General features: G+C 36.3%; 1 protein-coding gene across 9 annotated transcripts in view; it reads left to right on the top strand.

Moving 5' to 3' along the window:
• LRRC4C (leucine rich repeat containing 4C) overlaps positions 1-21,534 on the top strand; it is a 484,097-nt gene that overhangs the window by 422,967 nt on the left and 39,596 nt on the right. For 6 of the 9 annotated variants that reach the window (XM_036385097.2, XM_036385100.2, XM_036385098.2 and 3 more), the window contains one exon: positions 8,689-8,821. The exons of the other annotated variants lie outside the window; for them this stretch is intronic. The gene's annotated coding sequence lies outside the window, so the exon portion shown is untranslated. The remainder of the gene's footprint in view (positions 1-8,688; positions 8,822-21,534) is intronic. 9 annotated transcript variants of the gene reach the window in all.

Below are 21,534 nucleotides of genomic sequence, written 5' to 3'. Positions count from 1 at the left end.
TTTCCTTCCTTTTTTACTTTCCCTTATCTTGGATAAAAATGACCTTTCATACAAAATGTTATGAATGTTCAAGACAGAAATTCAAAAACTGATAAAGTTTGTAGCCTTAAATAATTTAGATAAAACTTGTAACAGTTTTTTTGGGGGGAAGCTAAACATTTGGTAGGTCTCAGTCAGGTGTTCTCTTCATCCTTCTTGAAATATGACTAGGCAAGAATACATGCAGGGGTTTTGTTTACTGTAGATTTAATTGAGCTGAAATCTCTTCAGCTCTGTTCAAAAGGTTTTCATGAGTGCACTGTGAAGGAGAACAAACTTGTTTTCTAGGGTGTATTTCAAGATACTGATCAATATATTGTATCTAATATCCATAGATAAGGGTCTTTGTAATACTCTGGTGAGCGGTGTCTAAGGTAGACTACAAAGGCCACAACTGATTTCCAGACCAGCTTTGGATTACTGATCTTGAAGGTACATTTTATATGATCTTGTTACTACAGTCATAATCCCAGTACTATCTTCCCACGTCCAGATTGCCACCTTGTGTGCTCCCTCTTTTCCTTTTGTCCCCAGAAACTTTACATGGCTAGCAAGCCCGATTCTTCTTCAGGGGCATGAAGTCTACCTTATTATGTTTGCAACAACCTGAAAAGAGGTTGTAGTGAGGTGGGAGTTTCTCTTCTCTCAGGTAACAAGTGGTAGGAAGAGAAGAAATGGCCTCAAGCTGTGTCAGGGGAGGTTTAGACTGGATATTAAGAAAAAATTCTTCACAGAAGGAGTTGTCAAGCATTGGATCAGACTACCCAGGGCAGTGGTTCCATCCCAGTCACCATACCTGGAAGTGTTCAAAAGACGTGGTTTTGGCAGCTGAGGCCATGGTTTTATGGTGAACATTGTGGTGTCACTCGTTGATGGTTAGGCTTGGTGACCATAGAGGTCTTTTCCAGCCTTAGTGCTGTGAAATAAACATTTTCTAGAAGAGCTTCAGTTCAAACTGAAGCAGGAATTGAACTGAGTATCCCTCATTCCTTGCAAGTAGTTTATCCACTAGATTATATGCAAAAGAAGAAAGTTTGCACTGCTGCTCTTTCAAATAACCAATCTTTTTTTCCCTAGAATGTGTGGATACTCTGCACTTTTAATTATATTTTAAAAAATATTATGGATTATTACACATTCATTGCACTGTATCTAAAAAATTAGACTAAATTTAAGCGTAGAATTAAAAAAATAAAAAGGTGAAACGGTGATTTCACCATTCCTTATTTGCAATAAAAAGGTGATATTAATGCAGGTACAACTGTAATTCCCAGACCATTGAAATTAATACTTGAGATGATAAAATTCTGCTTGCAAATATTCTTAAAATGCTTAACCAGATAACCTGCTTGCAAAGTCAAAGTCTAAGTCTGCTCTGAGACTTTATAAGGCCTACAGGTTACTAATCTTACTTGATTCCAAATTTGCCATGTGAAAATGGGCACTGCATATTTTGGAGAGAAAAATGTACAAGCTGAGTTCATGTATCTTAATGAGGGTTCATAAGCTGGGCACCACTGCCTGTGGTTGTTTGTGCCATTTTCTATCAGATTTTTTCATTATGCTTGCGTGGATACTTCTTTTGCATGAATACGGTTTTGACAGTTTTGGAAAACTGGAGTATTGAGCTGGAACTGATGGTATTTTTCACATCTTGGTAATCAGTGTAACAGGAAGCAAATGTTCCTGGTAGAGATCTGGTGACTATTTTACTCTTCAGAAGGAAGAGAACTTGTTTTAAACTGAATGTAATTTCCTAAACACCTTCTCTTTAAAGGAAAAAAAATATTTTTATGTCCTTTTTATGTTTAAAGCCTCAGTTTTTTTTCCTGAAATGTTCAAATATTTTCTTGCCTGTTTCTAGCTGTTAAGGTTGGATCATCCCATCTGAACCATCAGCATTGTGCTAGATGACCAGTGACACATAATCAATCTGTAATTTATAGGTTTTAATTGCTTTTAGCTGTATTTATTTTTGGAATTTTTTTGAAAATATTATTAGCAGAGAAATACATCACTATTTTATGAACAATTTGCAGATAAGAAAGCAACTGACATTTTTAACTGCTTTGCTTTGTACTACTAGACTACACTGTTGGAATAGCACTAAAAATATTTTGATCTTTAATGGCTCTACATCAATTGTTTGGTGGGGTTTTTTCAGTTTTCAATAACAATTTGGGGTTTTTCCCTGTTCTTTTGCAGGTAGCAATGCATACCACCTTCCAGCAATGCAAGACTCAGCTATTTCTACTCAGTATGTTGCAGGGAATAATATTAGCTGTGCTTCAGTCCCTGTTTGTCAGTCTCCACCTTATGTTCACCTCAAGAGTAACAATGATATGTGACTATGCACATATACTGTAAATAAATCGCCTTCGTCATTAGTATAAGATAAATCGTATTCTTCAAATCTTCTGAAAGAAGTTCTTCAGCTACAAAGCAGGCACCTTTCAACATCTTTCTTTTTCATAACTCAGGGAATAAGTTTTTTTCCCATGTGCAACACCAGCAAATGATGTCACTTTCTTTCACAACACCTTGAGGGTACAAAGGGCAGAAAATAGATTAAATAAGGGGATACGTCTTTTGCATTATTAATATAATTGAAATTTTCTTTATTTGGAAACTCTCTGATGTGGGAAATGAATTGTGATTAGGAAGTATCCACATGAACTAGTGAATAGGAGCATCCTGTAATTCCTTTCATGTAACAGAATTAAAAAATTGCTTGGATCACAACAGATTTTAAGGGTTATTTAGTGCCAGCCGTTTGTGTTCCATGCTTTGTTTCTGAAACTGATTTACATAAATTCACTTCTAATTAATGATTGAAAACTCTACAAAATGGTATTAAGTTGGTAAAAGATTTGCAAAATTTTGATATAAGCAACATATACATCAGCAGAGGAATAGAAAATAGGAATAATTCACATAAATAATAACAATAACAATACTACTAACAATAGAGAATTTCAGTTTTCATTTTAAAAAGAAAAAAAAGGGTTTAGCTGCTCTTCCAAAATAGTGACTTGTGTCTTACTGTGATTAAAATAGGACTCTGGAACTCATAATTGCTTTCTGAATTTTTCTGTGGCTCTAGATCTGTTAACATGGTCACCTTCCTTTTTTTTGTAGAGATAAAGATCCTCACAGACTCCTTTGATGATATTACCCTCTGGTATAGCAAAATTCCTTATAATTATTGCTTAGCTGGAGCTACATCAGATATGCCATTAGGGAAGGTGAATATAAGTTTAAAATTATCAGTTCAGTAGAATTCAGTAGCACTTATCCTGTTGCTTTGTTGACAACATGGGTTGTTTTTCTACCTAGCATGAAGATTTTTTTTTCTCTGTGGCCCAGTCTCTGTTTCATTTCAGCCATACTGAATTTAGCACTTGATGGAGTAGGCACTAATTTATTTTTTTTCTGTATTTAAAGTGCTAGAAAACACTATCAAATGTTCTTCGATCTCTTTTCTTTCTGTTTGTGAATTTCCTACTGTGTTATACAAACACAGCAGGGATGAAAGCTAAAACAAATGCATATTTGTGTCTACAGTACAAAAATGTGTATTTATAGATGAACAAACCAGGTCAAATCTTTCACAGTAAAAAAATAAACAGCCATTTGTCAGATGAGTATCTGGAGACCATTATTAAGAGTCAATAGAACTGATCTTAAAAAGGGGGAAATATTGTCAGGGGAAAATATTTTTAATGGCATTTTGTGTTTGTAAGCACACACAGACACTCACATTAAAAAGACACCAGTTTTCACACTGTACTGCTGATCTGAAATGAATCACTCACAGCTTTGTATTAGTTAGGCTGAGCAAGACAAATAGTCGAGAAGATTGGTTTAACACATATTAACTCGTTTATTGATTAGACGTACAAAAACATTTCCAATCAATAGTGTATGAGTGAATATCTTTGCTGCAGCAGATCAGAGAGAAAATTATTTTAGAATTTAGAAGGTGTGCCTTATTTGAATTGGTTTTGGAGAGATAACCATGCAGAATTACCTAATCCTCATCTCCTTAACTCAAATGCAGAAATATTAAAATAATTAGCATACCAGACATACAACTATTCCTTGGTTTGCTTCCATCTGGCATTCTTGAAAGAAGAAAAAGGAGAAGTGCAGTATATATAGAAAGTACAGGTTTTGTGCAAGAGAATAATTCTTACTCAGGGTTTAACTAAGATAAAATATCAGGAAAAAACATAATTATGACCTTGGCCATAAATAATCAGAGTTTTGGAGGTTTAGCAAATTCTAAAGTCTAAAATAGTTCTGCTCTTTTAAGCATGTTAAATAAAATAGGGCTCTGAAATGGCAGAATATGTCAAAAACTGAAGGGAATGAGAGCTAGTTAGAACACCTTTTTGAACCATTAAGGAAACAGCAGTAGCTTGTGTTACTGCACAGTGAGTCAGCACTCAGAGGTGAGATTTAGCTCTAAATTCTTCATATTTACTGCTAGTATAGAATTTGTATACACACACCTTTCTTTTAGGAGCTTTCTAGTATTTTTTCTTTGTATCCTGAGGTTAAAGTCTTATGTGGGCATAGCACACTATGATTTTCTGTTTTATTGGTTTTATTCTCGTTATTTAACATATGAGTAACCAGAGCTCACACACATTTCTACTAACAGCTTGCAAGTGATCCAGATTCATAAATAACAGAATTTAATGCTATTTCACACATCCTAGCCTACCCAAGACTTCACGAGCAGGCAGATAAGGCCTTGAATCTACAAGAAACCAGTGCTCTTCTGGAATGGCAAATCAGGGCCAGACGTAGTAACAGAGTATAAGAACCTCCTTTCTTTTGGCAGTTGAATGTTACCCTGCTAGTGATATTTATTAAAAATAGCAGGAACTGGGTAACTGTTCTTTCTCTTCTGCTTATTTGTGTTCTTTACTGTCATCATGGTAGCATATGTTACTATGTTTAGTCTTTCTTTAATAAATATTCTTTTTACTGCAGATTTTTTCATCCATTTGTAATCTATAAAAATATAGCTGTTTGGAACAATCACTAAAGCCCAGTTATAACTTCAGTGAGTTTTTCTTACTTATTGCCATAATGAATTGTCTGAAAATATTTAAATATTTTAGACCAAATTTTGATCAGTTATTGGCCTAAGTCTGAAGTAAAATCAGTGCACTTGAAATGAGGAGATGTTGGAATAATAATATTGATTGTTTTGAAAAGGTTTCTTGCAATTCTCGTTGGTGAGTTAGTTATTCAAGCAAAGATTATACTTTCACGTTGATCATAATTTTCTTGTTCTCTTTTTCCTATTAAAGCTTCATTTGCTCTGTAATTATCTTTTTCCACACCCTCCCTAGAATTTCATTTTTCTGTAGTCCATATCCAGAAACTGAAGGCATTTTGCATCTCTTTCTTGAGGAAGGGAGGGAGGAAGGAAGGAAGGGAGGGCGGGAGGATTGTATCTCTTTTTAGTGTTCTCTTCTTTTGGGAGCATAAGTGCATGGCAGGAGAGGTTTTCCAGTGTAAATGTAGTAGATTTAGTACCTAATTATAGTCTCTGAAATTTTGAATGGGGCTGCATGGAACTTATTTTTCCATATGACCTGAGAAAGTTCATTTTCTCTGGTTGAATTTCCTTTTCTAGCTGCTTTAGCATGGTTCAGTTTTATTCATTCTGTAGAAAACCCTATTATACATTTTCTTAAATAAAAATGCATGAAGAAGTTTTTCTCTATTGTCTATTTACATGCCCTTGAACTTATTAAAAGCAGACTTCTCACAAAATAAGTGAGAAAACAGACGTGAGTCTGTGGTTCTGGTACCCTTCAGTAGGTTTATTTTCAGAGAGTTTGACTTAACATTTAAAAACATATGTAATTGTGATCATACTTTGTAAGGGGAGGAAACACCACATGCTCAAGTTTTGCTATAATAATCATGCTCTGTGAAAAATGAACATACGTATGGAAACTCATTTTCGATAAGCAACTACTTAGTTTTGGATTATATTTGGAATTTATTTGTATTACAATAACTCAGAGGAGTACAGATTGAGATATTTGCTGCTAACTACAAATTTACATTACTGTGTGGAATGACAGAGGGAATCGAACTTGAAAAATTGTTTATTGTTAGTCCATGAATAGAAAAAAGAAATTCTATATCTCTGTTTACTTCTAGTAACTTTCTTCCTCCTGTTTATTGAATATTTTTCCTTATTTTAGTTTCTATGAGTATTTTCACTGTTTGTAAGTTGCTCTACAAAATGTCATTCTTTTAACCAGCAGGTAATTTTTGAATAATTCCTATCATTCGTGTTGTTACTTTTATTTTATTTAATTGGACACCGATATACCACCCAGCCAATATACCAATATTTTTATTGCCTGTTACAATATTGAGGAGATTTTTAAAAATATATTCTTTCCCTCCTGTTGAATTGGGAGTAAGTTTTTACTGATTCATAAGTATATGTAAACACCAAGATTTAAAAATGCTTCTATAATCCTACAATTTACAACAACCTAATCTTTATGTATGTAGCCCTGTTGGTAAGAAATTGAGTGGAAGTTAGAAGATCTGGTTTCAGATTTATGTTCTGTCACAGATCCTCTGCATTTCCTTTAAGGACAAAACATAGCTAAAGGTCAACTTAATCAGGAAAAAAAATAGAATCAAGTGATTAAGGTATATTGAGATATCTTAAGACATATTGATTTGTTGTGTTTCAGGCTTCAGTGTGATCCAGAAGTAAATGCAACCTCTTCTGTCGGAGCTCAGGGTTGGAAGTAGTGAGACACAACCCTACATCCCCACCCTGTGACTGCAAACTACGAATACCTGGCATTTCTTTACCATATCATTTGAGAGAGCCTGTTAAGCTTTTCAGGGCACATATTTGACCATCCCTTCCTCTCTCTCTCTCTTGTTTTTTTTCCCCTTCTTTCGATTGGAGGAGATTGCTGTGTTGATAAGGGCATAAAGTATTTGCAAAGTGCTGGTTGAATAGAACTAGCAAGAGAATATGCATATTCTTAATGTAGCATAGAGATATTTTCTGTGAAATCCCCAATTTTGCACTTATAATGAAGGAAAAAAAAAACCCCAAACAACAGAAAAACCCCTGAGGAAATAGTCTTTTCCATGCAAAGCTGATGGCTGGCTCAGGGAAAGGCAGTCCATATCCTGTTTCAAACTACTTATTATAACAAGCAGTCCCATCCAAACCTTCCAGATTGTCCTGCTTTGAGTCACAGACACAGCAGATCTGCTTTAGTCTCCATTTCCCTCTAGAGCTTGGTAGATACTGGAACTGTTGGTGACCCAGAGCAGTAGCACAAACTGTCTTTATGTTAAGTAAGAGCTGCAGGCTGCATGAGCACAGTAACCTTACATAAGCACCTAGGAATCCAGGGTGAAAAAACTTATCAATGAATCAAACCAACAGGGAGGGCAAGAAATACCAGTGCCTGTTACGTCAGTAGCTTTCTACAGAGACTAAGCTTTTGTCTAACAGAAACAGCTTTTTCCCAAGCAAAATCAAGGAGGCAGGTACCTCTGCAGCACTGAGGACTGTGTCCTTCACTGAGACACTGAGATGGCATGTTTGGAATACACTGTTAGAAGGAAGGAACAAACAGCTCTTTGTTTCTGCATCCTCCTTATAGACATTCTCATAAATAAATATATAAATGAAAACTCTCCAGAATTAGTATAGACTAAGAAAGCTCTGTGGAGGTTGCTAGGCAGCCAAGGCCAAAGGAATAGAAAGCAGGCAGGTCTTTGAAAAACAGAATCAGTTACTTATAGGTTATCTGAAGTCATGATTTTCTCAATTGTCTTTTGTCATAAACAAGAGATAGTAGAATTTATTTTTCTTTTGCAAATTAACAATTTTTTTAAAAGAGTAAAAAAAAAAGCCTGTTTTATATCTCATACTGATCTGTGTTTTGAAGCTATGAAATTTTATGTATGATTATTGTTTATAATCTTTACTTACTACTGATACAGAAATTTGATGCAGTATATAGAGGCTATAAATTGAAAACTGTTTATCAAATTAATTGATTTTTAAACTTTTTTTCAATTTTAATTTTTGCTATGGTGTGCATATAAGACTCTAGAAGAAGAAAGTTTCCAATGCTGGAAGGAATGCCTTGCCCTCAAGAGGTGTACACAGACAAGTTTCACTGTCACTAATGACAGGAAAAGACCTGAATTCAACCACTTTGCCCTGTGTGGTGTCTGATGAAGCTACTTATTACAGAAATACAGAAGCAACCACCCCCTTCCTATTACTGCTAAGTATGCAAAGATACAGGCATTTCCAACAGGCAAGGGAAGGTTGTCATCTCTAAGATTAGGTGATCACATTATTGACTAATTGCTGCCTTTGAAATCTCTGTTTGTATTTGTTCCTTAAAAGTCTTGAAATAACTGTGCTTTCAGCAGTTCTGCCACACCTACATATATTGAGGGGGCACTGTATTCCTCCAACTCCCCTCCCTTCTCAGATTGTGTGTGACAGCTCTAAATCATGGTTTAGTCTACCTGAGTTATTCTCTCTCAATATCATCAATTTATGTCTAGAGAAAATTTAACTACTGCATCACAGTTTCTCAATCTGTGTTTCTTCCACAGGGTGGATGCTGTGGGGGGGTCCAGGCAGCTCTGTGGAACAGTCTCCAATGGGCTAGTAGGATGAGAAGGTCCAGGGGTAGTTTGGGAAACGAGGAGAAACATCACCTCCCAAGACGGTAACCCTACTGAAAAGGTAATTCACGTTAGGATATTGTTATGCAAGTCAGCTTTTCAGGCTCCATGGCTGTGTTGGAATGCATGGCAGCAAACTGGTAGAGAAGGGGAGCACAAATCTTTGTTGTTGTCTGACTTTTCATACAGCATCCCTTGAATATCTTTCCCGAGCTTCTTAAACTGTGCTGAGTTTCAATTCCCATCTTTGTGTGAGAGAGAATTTGGATGCTGTATCTTACAGGGGTTTTCTTGTTTTCCTGTGGACCTGTTAGAGAATACAAATCACGAATTTACAGTAACTTTCCAAGAAATTTATAGGAATTAAAATTCTTTATAGGAATTAAAATCCTGAAAATGCCAGCTTATAAGCCCTGTAAAAATTTAGCAGAGTAAAATGTTCTTTCACAGGGAAAGCTAATAGTTGAATTTTTAAAAGTACATAATCATGTCTTATTGGGTTCTTTCAATATCACCTTAGCTACTGTGCTTGTGGAGACTCTCTTCCTACCCTGAAGCTTTAACTATGGATGCTTTTGTTGCCAGCATTTCAGAAGTCCAAGACAATGTGCAAACTAAAAATGTGTCATCCCTCAGAATAACTGTAATACTTTCTCCGTCATATTGAAAGTTGAGCCATGAAGCATGAAAACATTTCCTGCAGTCCCAAAAACCCAGCTCTGTGGTGTATTTTTGAGCCCAGTTAACTTAACATACGTCCATGCTATACACACATTTCTTGGTTCTCAGCTAAAATTAAGTTTGCTGAACAAACAGCTTTTATTCACTTATCCTAAACCAATCATTTCCCATGGTATGTTTTGAAATATCTGACAGACTGCCTTGCTTCTTCCCTTTATTAATGTGCCTTAATGTATGCAGAGTGCAAGAAAAATAACAATGGAAAATCACACTGGTAGAAAATAAAATGGGATTTTTGATGCAAAAGTTTTGTAAGGATCTATTCCCACATCTCATGAGACACTGAAAAACCATAAAATATCATTTAATGGGGAAATATTTTTCTTTGCTCAGTATAGATGTTTTGGCTGGTTGAATACTAGGTTAGGCTTTCAAATGTGTCTGGGAAATACCTTCCTTTTGTTGCTGATGAGCTCCCTCCAGCTCCTTGACATTCATTCATTAAAACAGTTGAGAGAATCTACTGCTACAATTCACAAAGTTGTCACAGAAGAAAGGTTTGATACAAGAAAGGGAGGCCTTGCCTCCTGCATTTATACATGTGGTGGTAGTTTTCAGCTTATGATCTACTTTTCAACAACCTAGCTTCTGCAGACCTAATTTGGTTTTCTATTATCTAGTCAAAATGAGTTTATTGGGCTTTTTTTAGTGAGGGCCCAGTAGTCTTCACAAGAAATGGCACCAATTTGTCTTTGATACTTTACTGTAAACAAAAGACAGGAATAGCTTGATTGTGGTTGGAACTGGTCTGAGATCCAGAGGACCCAGTGTCAGTCCTTTACTGTGTTTCAGGCATCTTGGATGCATTTTTCTACCTGCATTGTGGGCAAATTCTCATGGAACTTCTGTAATGTTCCTTTGCCGATGCTTTAGTGATAATCCTTTCTTGAATGGGAAAAAGCATCTTTGCCCAATAGTTAATAGGTGTCATTAAAAGAGCTTTAAACTAGATTTGAAGCAAGAAAGGGATAAAACCAGGTTTACCAGTGAAAAGCCTGGGGGTAGCATGCCGATGTTTGTGGGATGGTGTGCTAGCAGGTCCATCAGTCTGCTCAATGATGTGCTGAGCACATTTGAAATGCCTTTATACTAATATACACAGCATGAGCAGTGTAGTGGGGTTGACCCTGGCCAGATGCCCAGTACCCACCAAAGCTTCTCTGTCAATCCCCTCCACCCCTGGACAGGAGAGAGAAAATATAAAGAACATTTAATGGGTTGAGATAAGGACTGGGAGAGATCACTCCCCAAATACCATCATGGGCAAAACAGACTCAAACTGGGGATATTAATCGAACTTATTACTAAAAAAAATCAGAGCAGGATAATGAGAGGTAAAATAAATCTTAAAAACACACTCCTCCATCCCTCTCTCATTCCCAGCTCCACCTCCCCACATCCAGCAGTGCATGGAGACAGGGAATGAGGGTTCTGACCAGGTTATCCCAGGTTGTTTCTGCCACTGCTCATGGAGAGGAATCCTTCCCCCGATCCAGTGTGGGCTCCCTCCCAAGGGAGATGGTTCTCTATGAACTTCTCCACTAAGAGTCCATCCCACAGGCAACAGTTCTCCATAAACTTCTGCAACTTGAACCACAAGAGCAAGTGCAGGATTCTCCACTGGGGACAGTGTGGTTGTATGTACAAATCAGAGGAAGAGTCTGGAGAGCAGCCCTGCAGAATGAGATCTGGGGAACTGGGTCAGTGTCAAATTGAATATGCAGTGCCCTGGTAACCAAAGGAACCATCTGTGTCCTGGGGTGGATCAGTCACAGCATCATTGGTTGGTTGAGGGAGATTATTGTCCCACTCTACACTGCAGCCCCACCTCGAGTACTGAGTGCAGTTTTGGGGACCTCAAAAGAAGCACATTGACCTATTAGACTCTGTCCACAGGAACCCACATGGTGAAAGGTCCTAAGAGCAAGACTCATGAGAAACGTCTAAGGTTGCTTTGCTCAGCTTGGAGAAGAAAAGGCTGGGGTGACCCCATTGCAGTCTAGAACTTCCATGGGGGGGGCAGCAAAGAGGAAGGTGCTGATTTCTTCTCTCTAGTGGCCAGCAAAAAGACACAGGGAAATGGAATACAGCTACACTAGGGGAACTTCAGATTGGAGGTTCTTCACCCAGTGGGTGGTTGGTCACTGGCACAGGCTTCTCCAGGGAAATGGTCATGGCCCTAAGCCTGAGAGAGTTCAAGGAGCAGCTGGATGATGCTGTTAGTCACATGATTTAGTTTTAGGTTGTCCTGTGGGAAACAGGGAGTTGGACTTGACGATCCTTTCAACTTCAGGTTCTATGGTTCTATGATCCAACAGTGCCATAGAGAATCATTTGTATTTCAGGCTTTACACTGGAAAAAGACATTACAACCCCTCAAGACATATAGGGAAAGAAATTGAAATTAGAGGGGATGACATTGTGATATCCTCATCTGCAACATATTAAGTGAAGTTTGAACTTCTCCACTCCTAAAACTTCCTGAGAAATAGGAAACCTAATGGATTGATGTTTCAGTCTCCGATTCCCTGCTTAAATTGTGTTTCATGTGAACTATTCTTGAAATGCCATTTGGACTGAAGGTAGGAGAAGATAAGAGTGCTGTTTTAATATAACTTGAGATCTTGATGTTAAAAGGTAATTTATATTTTCAGTAAGAGGCTTTCATCTTCATTGGACTCTAGTGATATTGATCTGATATCAGTACTAAGTATATATCCTTGAATTCTGACCAGATTCTGCTTCTGGTATGAATGACAAATGTTTCACATTGTCCCAGCAAATAGAACTCTTTCTGTACATTTCTTTGGCTGGTCAGTTTACAAGTGGCTGCATTTTGCTGGTCTGTTTGATCAATATTTTCTTTTGGTACATTTTAAGATTAATGGGTCTGAATTTTCAGTCTTTGTGCCCCTTTGAGGGTATTTAGAGTAAAGCCATAGTAGTCAATGCAGGGTTTGATTTTGTTTCCTGTTTTGTAACAGCTGAGGAACCAGTTGTCTTCCATGATTTATGGAAAACTCCAAACCTTTCAAATTAAGTGAAGTGTATACATCTTCAGAATTAATTATGTTCTTAAACATAATGTAAATCTCCATTTGAAAATGAGGCATGCTCTAGAGTTTGGAACAGAAGAAATGCGATATTCAAATCAAAACAGAAGTTCTTTTCACCTAACAAATCCCATAGCCGTGTTTAGAACAAAGCTTGTCTCTTGAATGGCTGTGTGGGCAAACCTAGCTCTACACAGCTGGAGGTTAATAAGACTACAGTCACAAAGCATGAGCATGGAAAACTGGCAGTACCCCTTGCTAGCAGGCAAGAAATTACCAAGAGATCTCGAGGTTTTGTCTTAGAAGAAAGAACCCTTAGATGGAACCAAAGTCAATACCCCTTAAGAGTCAAATAGAGATGGGACAGCAGCAATTCCTTCAATATTTCAGAAAAGGGCTAAAGCCTGTGACATGGGAAGGATAGACCATTGGATGTCTGAAATTATCTGAGAAATCAAATATGAAAGGGATGAGCTACCAGACAGCCTTCACCTGCATTACTGAATGCCATTTAAATTACTCTCTCCACAGCTGATAACAATATTTATAATAGTTTTCCTATGTTTCATATTGTTTTTGATTAAACTTACTGTGTGAAATTCTTCTTTGATTAGAAAATGGTTGAAAAGCTAGTCCCCTTAGTGTGTCAGATGCCAATGATTCAGTCTCCTCAAGTTACTTCTTTCTTTTCCTCATCTCTGTAGGGTTGGGCTTTGTTCATCTGCCTTTTTTTTCTCTTATTTTTTCTCTGTTATTATGTAACTTCTTTCCAGTTACGTTCCTCGTAGTTTGATAAATTATGATTTCCCCTTTCAGTTCTCAAGTTCTGTTGTGATAGGTAGCAGAAAACTGGTGATCTGATACTGAAGGAGAGCAGGTTGTGGTATTTACTCTTTGTAAAGCTGGATGTTCAGGTACTTTCCTCTGAATATTGTGATTACTGTACTGTTCCAGAATTATGTCCTGCAATTTTTAACATTTCCTTTAACAGAAATTTTGCTTTGACTATAGTAGAATAAAACTGGGTGTGGAAGAGTTGATCTGAATACCAAATAGATTTTTTTCCCCCTTATTCCCTTGACATATTGGGGATTTGGAAAACATAAGTTGTTGATTTGGCAGTATAAAATTGATAGATAACAAAATATCAGCTTCAAATTGCTTTAAACTTTTACTTGCAAAAGAGAACATATTTAAGCAGGATGAAGCGGAGGGAAAGAATTTACTCTCAAATGCATCAGGTTGATCACTTTTTATTGAGATGACATTTGCATCTGCTGTAGAAGGTGAGATCTCGGTGAGAAATTTTTAACATACCAGAAATCAGATGCATAACATATTTTGTTTATATCCAGTGTCTGATGTAATATTTATCATGAAGCTATTGAAATCTGAAAGATTGAAGAAGTGAAGATTGAACAGTCTGGATTAGGCAATGTGACTATTAACAAAGCAGATGAATACACCTTACATACACAAATTACCTGACTGCAGCTAGAACTTCCCAGGACATTTGAATCTACCCAAATAATCTACCCAAAGTAGCAGGGATGGAAGTTATTCTTGTGGAACCTCATAAAGTGAGGGAAAGGGAGAGAATTCATGTCTATTTGGCCTTTGAGCAAGTGCACATTGAAAGAAATGTGCATGAGGGATGTGAATGAAACATACTTGTAAGTTTAGAATAGAATGGTGATTTATGGTGGGTTTTGGGGTTTATTTTTTTCTTGCAATCCTCTGTTTCCTTGCTTTATATAAAGCAAATCTCAAATTTTGCTAGGTCTAACTTTTGTCTGTGTAAGCCTGTCTTATTTTCAGGAGCAAGATGCATCACAGTGAGACAGTAGGGCTGTCTGCAGAGCTAGAGGTGAAAGGTCAGAAGAATATGAGAGCAGTGGAAAAGGAGCTGCACCTCAAGATACCAGTGCTGAGAGTGCTTCCTGCTGCTCTGTTAAGCATTCTTATGGGAACTGTGAATGCCAAGTATCAGCCTTTGGGAAGGAATTCCCTCTGGCAGAACAGTTCTCTGTTCCTCCTGCTTAGAAGCAGATGGCAAAGAGGAAACCCACATCACCAGGCAGACCTGGGTATTCTGTGCCTCTGTAGGCTGAAGATTGCTTTAATCCAGTAAGTCATTGTTCATTTCAGTCACACAGATATTTGAACTGACTTAGAAAAACCTGAAAATTATTTAGAGGGTAATCCCTGCACTTTTTATACAAAGCAAATGAGCAGTGCGAACAAGGCTGATTTTATGCCACATGGAACAATAGCAGCTAACAGAACTAAACTGTGAATATATTTCTAATATATTACGGCATTGCTTTATATTAGCCAAGTTGATTATTAAACTTTGTCATAATATTAATTCTAATAGTTTTCTAACATTGTTATGATATGGCAGTGCCTTTGATATTTTATGAAAAGAGCTGTTTGAGCCCAAAATAAAAGAGAGGTCTATATCATTCAGATGTTGCAACGAGGGAAGCAATATATTTAATCCTCTTGATTTACAGCTATTGACTTCTATTTCTTTTAAAACTTTTTTACTGGGATGAATACAAGCAGTATTTGACTTCAGAGTCATTCACTCCTTTAGATACATGAAGTAACACTGTACACAATGAGCCTCTGATGAATACAGAAAAATATGCTACATCAGAACAAAAATGACAGCGCATGGGTTAATTTATTTAATAACCAAGCAACATAAACTTCTCTGAATACTGCATTCAAAAATGTGATTCTATAGCAAAATTTCACGTTTAGAAGCAGTATAGGTGAAAATGAGTAGGTAATTTATCTTTGCAACTTCTGTTTGATCATCACTTCAGTTTTGCAAAGACACAGAGATGCAGCATTAAGAAAGTTGCAGGGGGTAGAACATCTTCCCTATTGACTTTGATCTGGAAATCTGGGCTGTTTTCTCCACAGAAAGCTCCACTTTGAATTTATTATTGCATATATTTATAGTTCTTTGAGGATCTGAGATACTACAATTGAAAATTACCTTAAAATGTCTAAATAGAGAAAAGCTGTCTTAGTTATGGACTTTGCATAGAGAGAGGTAAGGATGATCCTGTCACCAGTCCCATACACTGCCTTGAAAATAAAGTAGCACTTTTTATAACAAGGGATTAATAGCTAAACCAGAAAATATTGTTCAGTGGTTTAAGTATCCCTATTTAATTTTGCTAGGAATACGAAAGTTTTGGCAACACGCAGTCCAATATTTTTTGAGTTATAAGCAAGCAATCTTCTTATTTCTCCTGTCCTGATCTCTTCTAAGCATATAGTAAGCATTGCAACTAGGTGTTGAGTTCCAAAATAATGATAAATGTTGTCAAACATCCACTAGTGACAATTCTGGGAGTCACCATAATCCATTCCTTTACTGCAGCTAACAGTTAAATTTAAAACTACCAGTATCAGGAAGAAGGGCTTTATAAGTAGAAATTGTCATTTGATACAGAATTGTTGATCATTTAAAAATGTAATTAAAAAAAAAAAAAGGTGTCATGCTCCAAAAAGAAAAAAGTTAGAAATGAGGCTTGCACACTGAATTGGTTTGATCTGTGCTAGCAATAACAAATTCAAACTGCATATAAACTTTGTGCATCCTGGATGGTTGCAGAGTGAAATCAATGATCATTCTTGCTTGCATCAAATTTCTTATTTACCTGATTAGCAGCAAAAGAGTGGAAAATATGGGTTTAGGTATGTGTGTAAAGCAATGATACCATTGCTGTGCCTCTGCTATGTCAGTCAGGTGATCAGAGAGTGATAGCTGATGAATCTCTTGAGCATTGGATCAAGAGCAGATCATGGTTTGCATCCTTTCTTAACTCCATGTTTGTGAAATATGGTTTCATTGCTATTTTCTTCAGTACCACTCCCAGGCTTTTTTTCCTTCTAATGGTTCTGTTCAGACAAAATGCCACCAGAAATTTGTTTCTGATGACCTTTCCACTGCCCCAGTATAACAGGCTGATGAGATTCAAATGACAGCTGAAGCTTAATTAGAAAATCTGCATAAACGAGATGTACAGCCATTCACAATAGATGTATTTTTTTATATTTTTATTTTCTACTTTTGCTTGAATAAAAAACATGATATGAATAAGGTGAAAAGAGAAATCAGATTTTCATGGGGTTTAATCTGATGTGTGAGAAATGTAAAGCTAATCTTCTATTTAGGAGTGCTTTGCTTGAACTTATTGGCATGCATCCTCCTTTCCACTTTTCTAAATGTGTTCTTCAGCTTCCTTCATTTATGAATATGGAATATTAGACTTTACTTGTCTTACTTGCCAAAGTTTCATATATTCCTGAGCCAAGTGTGAACAGAGAATTTTCTATACTAGAGACTTGTATGTGGAGAATTTTCTATACTAGAGACAAATGTGGAATTTGGTGAGAATTTTGGCGTTAATACTGTAAGCTATGCTGTACACAGAATAAAATAGCAAGAAGACTTTGTTCCATCCAACTTAAAACTGACTTCCTAAAAAAAAAGTATTCTAGGTTCTCATAGGATATCATATTATTCATTCCTCAATTTAAAAATTTTTAATATAATCAAGGAAGATGTAAAAACTAGCTTAGGGGTCATTCAGATGGGAAAGTTTTTTTATTATAATGAAGGATATAGCTTCCACTTTTAGTCTCAGAAATAGATTTCAGCATATTTTCCAGGCATTTGCTGCTTTTGATCTCGGAAGTAATCACAGAACAAACAAGAGAATAAGAAAAAGTGAACATTTTCAGAACACAGTGAACTATGGTAAACATAGCCTGATTTGAAACCTCTTTATTCTGATGGAAAGATACTCTCTGACTTTCAAGAGGAATGCTGAAGTTTTGCCTTTAGAATATATTGCCTGTCCATTCAGGTCTATGAAGATATATACACACTTGAATTTTTGTTTATTTTGCTGTCATGCTAGCTTGGACAGAAAATTCTTGAGTGTTGATTAAATTGCATGTATGGATTTTGATGATTTCCACATTACCACAGGTAAAGGAGATAAACGTCAACAGTGCTATAAACAAGTGAAATTAATATAGGATGGGCTAATTTAGAATGCAGAAGAGCTGGGGTTTTGCTACAATACTTAAGTTTTATTTGGGAAAAAAAAATTAATTATGTCAGTTCAGAGGGAAGTTTTAGAGCCATTGATATAGGATGCTTAGAACCATACCTGCCATGCTGTCATTTCAAAGACATCACATTATCTCCAGTACCCTGCAGAGGAAAAGGAAAAATTCAGTCTCATTATTATACATTATGTTCTTCACTTGAAACAGCTCCATATTCCCTAGTCATGCCTATGAATTTAGTACATATAAGGAATTACATTGAACTGGATATGTAGACAATTATGTTGATCCTTACCTTTCTCGATATATATATCTTTATTAATTATTTTGAGTATTAAAATGAAACTAAATTTATGAGGTTTGTGAAACTTATTAATGGTAAATTAAATTGGATTTCTTGGCTTTGTTATTTTACTCAAATTTTAATGTTTTTTTATTATTTTTGCTGTGTTATCTGTATGACAATTGCAATAGAAGTGTGCATGCACAGTCCATTAACAGCTCTACTTTTTACTTTCATCATTTTCTGAACCACAAATTTGCCATATTCACCTTCTTTGTTTCCCCACTTCAGAAGGAATGTAGTACTATGTAAGGATTGCTATGGTAGAAAATCCTTTGTATTTCCAGTAAAATGTGGGAGGGATAGAATGGTTATACTGCATACATCAATATAAATATTATTATATTATTCTCAAGTGCGTGATCATGTTTTAGTCATTCCTTCCCTTACATTCACCATCCATTCAGACCTTGCCTCATTTGTTGCAGAGGATGACTTGAAAAAGGAGCTGTAAAGACATTTTGGGATTTTTTTTAATACTTGTCTTTGCAATTGAAATAATTTTTTTTTTGTTTTTTGGTATTTTTTAGTTAAAGCACATTGCTTCTGTTTTAGATATAATACAATTTTTCCTGCTATTATTAGGAATTTAAAACCCTTTCACTGCATACTCCGAACTCCCAGTATAAACAGCTGGAGATCTGCACATGGAGGGGAAGCAGACTATTGAGTTGAGGTCAGCAGTTTATCTGAGAAAGGAGGGTTCTTCCCCAGACCTGATTTTTTTCCTCTGACAGTAGGTAGTACAAAAAGAGGGGATGTCAAGGACTAAATACTCCAGATGCCCTGACTTGTGCTGCTATTTGCATATTTTACACTCCATCAGTTTCTCTTCAAAAGAAAGATGCATGCATTTATAATATGACATTTGGTTTAACTCGGTATTGTTAATATAAGCTAAAAGGAAAATTGATTAGCTTTCCATTTCTTTCCTTCTGCAACTCTGAAGAGATGTTTTTGGTCTCCTTTGATGTACTCTTACTCTGCATTTAATCAATGCTTCTGTGTTCACTTTGTGTTGTATTCTATCCTTGCAGTCTTCAAGAGCCTCATCATGTCATGGAAAACACTGAAAACAATTCTTCTTGGAAACAATTCTGCCATCATCTTATTGATTTTGTCTGCATTAAAAAGATTTAAAAAAAAATTTATATTGCTGACTCACCCTATCCTTCTCCACTTCAGATATGAAGAGTGGTTTCCTTATACCCTCTGCCATTCTGTCTTCCATATTGGTGTTCTAGTTAGTAATTAGTCCTTGTCCTTGTGTCCTCTAGCTCTATTTCCACCCCATCCTGATAGAGTAGTACATTTTGCGTAAGTTTATTCTGTCCCTGCTGTTTGCCCCTACGACTGTTAATGGGGCTGCATGATGAAATAGAAAAATCTATTTTAAACTTATTCTGCCTTTACAGGAAGGGTTGTTATTAACCTGAGAGTTGTAACCCTCTTTTCCAGAAATCTCTGCAGTGAGTGGAATTGTACCAGCACAACCAAATGTGTGTTCAAGGGATGGAAATCTGGCTGGGGACACAGGAGGCAGGATCTTCCAGAGAAAGACAGAGTTGCCAAGAGAAATGGCTGTGGAACAATGGTCTATTCCCTTGCCATCTCTCCTCAGATCTTTTACTTTATTGATTACATTTAGGTAACTTTCCAAAAGTTAAAGACCCTCTCAGCTCATCTGTTTTGGCGTGATCTCCACTAATCAGTATTAACAAATCCCCCCAGGACAGGCGAGTAAAAAACAACTGCACTTATTGACTTCTTCATTTTAGAGGAGCTGAACTGTTTCCAGCAATTAAAGGTAATTTGAGTTTTCTGGGAAGTGTAAAAATTGGAGTAAGTAATAATAGTGTCTCTTATTTCACACCCCTGCGGGGACTGAGATGTTGTTCACTGATAGCTCTCTTTTTAACCTTTGTGTGACCTTCAAGGGGTTTATGACTCACCATCAGAGAACATCGTACTAATCTGGTGCCCTACTTGGTCTCAGATGTCACCTTTCTGTGAGTAAAATGTGTCATCTGCTCTTCTCTTATGCCTCTGCTCCTTTGGAACACAATCAGGAGAAATACAACATGGAGTATTGGTACTACTAGGAGATTTATGGCAGGAATGTGAAGCCATGCATGCACAGAACTTGTTAAGCAGTTCACGTTAAGTAGGCACAAGTAGGTAGGAGCCAAGCGTGTGAGACCCAATCAGACAGAACCTCAGGACAAGGAATGACAAGTGATGACATAAAGATGGTGCTTTCTTACCTAGTTTTTGCTCTTAGCTATCTTTACAGTCTGTTTTAGTGACAGAGATATATGTTTCATAAAATTGTGCCAAACCTGTGTTGCTACAGGAGGAGCTGGCTCCTGTTCCACTGTAAGGATTGTGACTTGTCAAGAATTTCATATTTGGGGAGGATGATGTAAGGTGCTGAAAACTGTTGGGCTTAGTTTCCAATCTAGAGTTTGAGATCGTATCACTTACAAAGAATGGGTATTCTTTCCCATCAGTGGATAAAAAAGACTGCAGTTTCTCCATGTTTTTCATTTAATTTTTTTTTTTAATTTTATTTTAATTTTTGTTGTTTGGTTGGTTTGATGTGTTTTGCTTCATTTTTACTTATATTACCCACTGAGAGATGTAGATTTAAAAGCTTGTTTTAATTTTTTTCTCATCATCTTTTGGGATCATCTTAAGCTAATTCCAATCTGGCTTAATCTCAAATGTTCTTGCGGATATTGCTTATCAAAGTAAATTATTAGTAAAGTTAAAGTTTTTACAGGTGCTGCAAGACATTCCTCAATACCAGCATGTGGGGTTGGTATGATGAAATAAAATAATTTTCTGATTTTTTAAAATAATTTACTGTTGTTTGTTTTGTTTTTTTTTCAAGTTTATAGCAGGGTAAAATTTGATACTTACATGATATGACTATAATTTGAAATTATTTCAATCATGCAGTATTTGCCTTCTCCATTCTAAAGAATACAAGGGATTCTTTTTTCTTATTTTTTATTTCCTGGTTTCTTTTCTGTCATTGTGTTCATTCATATAATATGTTCACATAACGAATGAATTTTACAATTTTGGCAACTACAATCCATATGATGTGGAAAGTGTTCCAATATAGCATAAAGGGAACAGGAGTGAAGCCCAAGAAAATCAGACAGAAAGGTCAAACCTTAGACCAAAGTCAGCTCCTGCAGGACATTGTACCACTCCAATACATCCCTCCTCTTTTGACTACAGTTTATGTGCTTTTTTGTTAAATACCTGTTTTTTATGAGCCCCAGAGCATTCCCAGAAGTTTTATTGTACCACTTCAAGTAATAACTGATACTGTGAGGATCTAAGTACTTTTATGTTCTGTTCCAAGTTGTGAGGCTTTTGGGGTGACCAGTATTTTCCATTATTTGGACCTCTAGCATAGTGCTGCAATCATAACCTTTATGTCTGAAGGCTTAGATATTTGGCATATTATGAGTGTAAGAGGAAAAATCTAGCTGCATTTTGAAACCAAGGTTATAGAAATTTTTT

Source organism: Molothrus ater, chromosome 6, assembly GCF_012460135.2.
Source record: "Molothrus ater isolate BHLD 08-10-18 breed brown headed cowbird chromosome 6, BPBGC_Mater_1.1, whole genome shotgun sequence".
Classification (NCBI taxonomy): domain Eukaryota; kingdom Metazoa; phylum Chordata; class Aves; order Passeriformes; family Icteridae; genus Molothrus; species Molothrus ater.
Note: the sequence above shows the minus strand (reverse complement) of the source record. Positions and strands in the feature narration are given on the sequence as shown.